Source organism: Podarcis melisellensis (genome assembly GCF_964234715.1).
Source record: "Podarcis melisellensis genome assembly, chromosome: 10".
NCBI classification, from domain to species: Eukaryota; Metazoa; Chordata; class Lepidosauria; order Squamata; family Lacertidae; genus Podarcis; species Podarcis melisellensis.
Window position 1 is genome coordinate 42257385 of NC_138542.1, and position 3912 is coordinate 42261296.

The 3912-nt window shown below is 42.5% G+C and overlaps 1 protein-coding gene across 11 annotated transcripts in view; it reads right to left on the bottom strand.

Annotated features, from left to right (window-relative positions):
- The window catches only part of ANKS1B (ankyrin repeat and sterile alpha motif domain containing 1B), a 343850-nt gene that overhangs the window by 124466 nt on the left and 215472 nt on the right, over positions 1-3912 (bottom strand). The window lies entirely within an intron of this gene.

Here is a 3912-nt window from a genome sequence, read left to right on the forward strand (position 1 = left end):
AGGACAATTTATGGATAAAGAGATTAATAGAGATTCATTTCCTCTGGTACAAGAGCTTTAGATACATTGAGGACGGCTTGCATCCCCTGACCATGGCTACGAGTTTATACTGGATTTTCATGACTTTAACTCTTCATCTTAAACCACTCCTTGTTTTTTAACATCATCCCATGGTAATGTATTTCACAGGTAGTACAGAACTGCAAATTACAATTTGCCTGGTTACATGGGTCCCTATGATCCATTGTCTCCTGTTTTGGGCTTGAATTTTTTTTAAAGGTGCATTCAGCACTGAGTAAACCTAAAAGATCCATGCTTGAATGACTGAGCCAGTTCTTTCAGTTGCTTGAAGGATCCTGCTTTACAAATCACTGATTATATATTGTTTTTACACCTGATACCTCATAATTGTCTGAGTCACTGCAATTATCTGTGCTAATTTAGTTCTGTATAATTTCATTCTCTTCCATTTGCCTTCTTTTCCATGCCCTGAGCCTGGGTCACTTGAAATACGAATATTTCACTGTTGATTAGACTCTCCTCCCTGAAAGAGAGGGGAGTGGTTGTGGACGGGAGCCCGAGCACCGCTCCTAGCAGGGGGCGTTGCCCCCTGCCTCCAGCTCACCTGGCTGGCACTCACGCCCCCCCCCGGTGGCCATCCAACCAGGTGCCATGGGGGGGGCGTGTCCAGCAGCCTTTATGCTGCAGTGCCAGCCTCCCCCCCGGCCTCATTTCTCTTTGTCGTCCTGGGCGAGTCACCCACCCTCCACTCCCTTTGAGTTAGGGCTTAGGTCATTGGCCTTGCTATGGACCTTAGGTTGGTCGCCCCGGTTGCCCGGGGGGCCTGGTAGGAGTTTTTCCATTTGGCATTAGGCTTTTTGGTTTTTTCGCCTACCTCGTAGCAATCGTCACAACTTTTTGGTGGTATTGGTGGGTAGGTTAGGCATTGGAATAATCTGTTGTGGTGTGTTGAAGTGCTAGGTGTGGCCATCGCCTATGCCTTCAATTTCTAGGGGTATTCCGTTAATGGAATCTGGCGGTCGTGTATTCCGTCCGAAGCCTGCTTGGCGAGAGGCCATGGCACGACCCTCGGTGACATCAGGGGTGAGCCTATAGTTGGATTAGCATCAACTGGTGATGAACCCCTGGTGAATAAACCCACTTGTTTCGCGATCCAATGCCTAAGCCAATACCTTTTCATTGCTGTAATCAATAAAGTTGTGGCCTTTTCTAGCCCATTAACCTTATATCACGTGTCCCTGTGTCTTCATTTTACTTCGCGGGGGTCGGGTCCTCGAACCACAAATTTCCTTATACAGGGCGAGTCTTTTAAAAGAGGCCCCATGGAAGATGTGTACTCTGTATCCATGGGGCCTCTTTTAAAAGACTCATCCTGTATTTGCAGCTTAGGAGGAACCAGCTAAGGGCCAGGGGTGCCAACATGAATGAAATATTGTGGGGGCCCAGGTAAGCCCCTCCCTGCATAATTGATCACAGGACATGGTGGATGCACACTATTTGAATGGTAATGCCCATCAACTTTGTGGGTGCCTGGCCCATCAAATATTTGATTGTGACGCCAAAGCCCACACAGCCCCTAGGAGTTGGCTCCTATGCTAAGGGCTCACCCACACTTGTACTTGGTCTGTGACTTCTAGGCACGGGTTCGAGAGGTTTTCCTTTTCTCCTGCTGCTTTCCCTGGGAAAACCTGCTGTTTAGTGCTGAATTGGAACAAATGTCAACTGGGCTTTCTGCAAATTGACGTTTGTTCTCATTCAGTGGTAAACGAATAAAATAGAAACCAAAAAAGTCACGGAACAAATGGAACAAAATTATGCGACAAAGCAAAGTGTGGATGAGCTCCCACTAATGCAAAGTTCCCACTAATGCAAAGTCCCAAAGTTCCTTGTTCTTATGAAGGTTAACTTGGAAGTAAGTCTCCAGACAAGCTTATTTCCAAATCAGCGTGCACAAGATTGCAGCTTGGCAGAAATATTGGCATCCATCAGAATCTTTCACAGATCATCATGTCTCAGCAGCTTAGCTGCTGAAGCAAGGCTCAAAAAAATAAATGACTGATTTTTATTTTTGAGTGTGCACCAGCAAAGCTTTTCTGCAAGGTACACGCTTTGCTTCCCTTCAACTTTTCTCTAGCTTTACGGTATAGTGAACAGCATTCATTTTTTACTGAAGAAACTTCCCCCACCCACTTTCCTTTGACTCTGAGTCCTGCTGAAACCTAAGATGAAGTGGGAGGAAATGACAGTGCAGAAGATTTGGAAAAACTACCACAGCTTACACTGAATTCCTGCCTTCAGTTAGAAACAGTGCAGTCTGTTTTGGAAAGAACTAGGAATAAAGGAAAATGTAACAAATGGACTATCACAAACCACAAGATAATAATGTGTATTGAAAGCTCAAGAGTTAAGCATGGTCTAAGATGCCAGTCCAAAAATGTACTAAATTTCCACATTTCATTAATTTGACACATTCTTGCAAAAGCAAACATGATTAGTTTTACACAGTACATCTGGGAGGCAACAGCAATAATAACCCAAAATAATACCTACTCCATACACATCAACTAAGAATATGCAAGGATTGATGAATGGAAACAACAGCAGAAGAAACAAATGGCAACTGCAAAAAATATAACAAATATTGCAGTGTGGAGCTGCTCCTGTTCACTGTTCCAGTTAAGTCAGCCGTACCCTCCTCCACAACACACCATTCAATACCCCTGCACACCCGATTTTCCATTTCCCAAAATGGCTAGTCAGCATCCCATGGCATGCTCAGTCCTCATTGAGCTATTTAGAGTTGTTGTTGATATTTTTGTCAATTTCAGGTTTCCTAAGTATGTTGGTGCCTATCTCTTGAATGTCTATGGTGCCACTTAGGATAAAAAGATACATGTGAGACACTAAAAAAAGGAAAACTAGGGTACTGGTGGAATGGAATGTAGTGTCTGGAATCCTGAAAAGAAGCATTGTACACTGTAACATTTAAGGATTCTCCATTCCATTCTACTACCTCCATTTTCCTTTTTTAGCCTCCAATTGTCAGTATGCTGTGTCCAAATGGGGATATGTTAAATTAACATGTCATTGTTTGAATTACCTATTCAGTCAATGATATTGTTCATTCTATTCTTTTTATAGGGTTTCTTCTCTCTGCAGTAGCCTTTGAAAATATGCCTCACTCCATATACGGAATGGCACACGCTAAAGCATGTTATACTCATGGTATACTCACTGCAGATGGGGTTCGTCAACCTGGGAAGGTAGCCCATCTAGAAGGAAAACTCTGATCCTAAACCTTTGCACTTTTCCACCCAGTATGAAAAGACACAGAACATGGACAAATGTGATCTTTGTGAAATCAGTTATCAATTCTTTAGATTACTGCAGATTAATACGATCACACAGGCACTGACAAAGCATTACGGAGATGAGGGGAAAGATAGGGGAAATTATGTCATTCAGTTTGTATCAGCTGGTGAGGGAAAGCAAAACTAGACATTTAGGATTTGTCTTTTCAAATATGTCTATAACAGCTTTATCCATTTTGATAAATAATTTCATATAATGCACCATTTATCTATTCTAGAAACTATAAAGAAAATCCATATAATTGAAGCTCAGCTTCTTCAAGAAAATAGAGATAGCACACTTAGTTCCTTAGCAACATAATGAAATGTAATTTCAAGCGCTCTGCATATGTGTTTGAACAATCAGCTTGCCCTCTATCATCCACAACAGTCAGTTGCATTGGAGCATTTTGATTCTGCTTAATATATGCATGATAATGGAAATAATATAAGCTCTAAAGTCCATTATAGAGTGTTGCAAATTATCCCCATATAAGTGTGTGTGCCCACAGCCACACCCACACGGCTGAATACTCTCTAC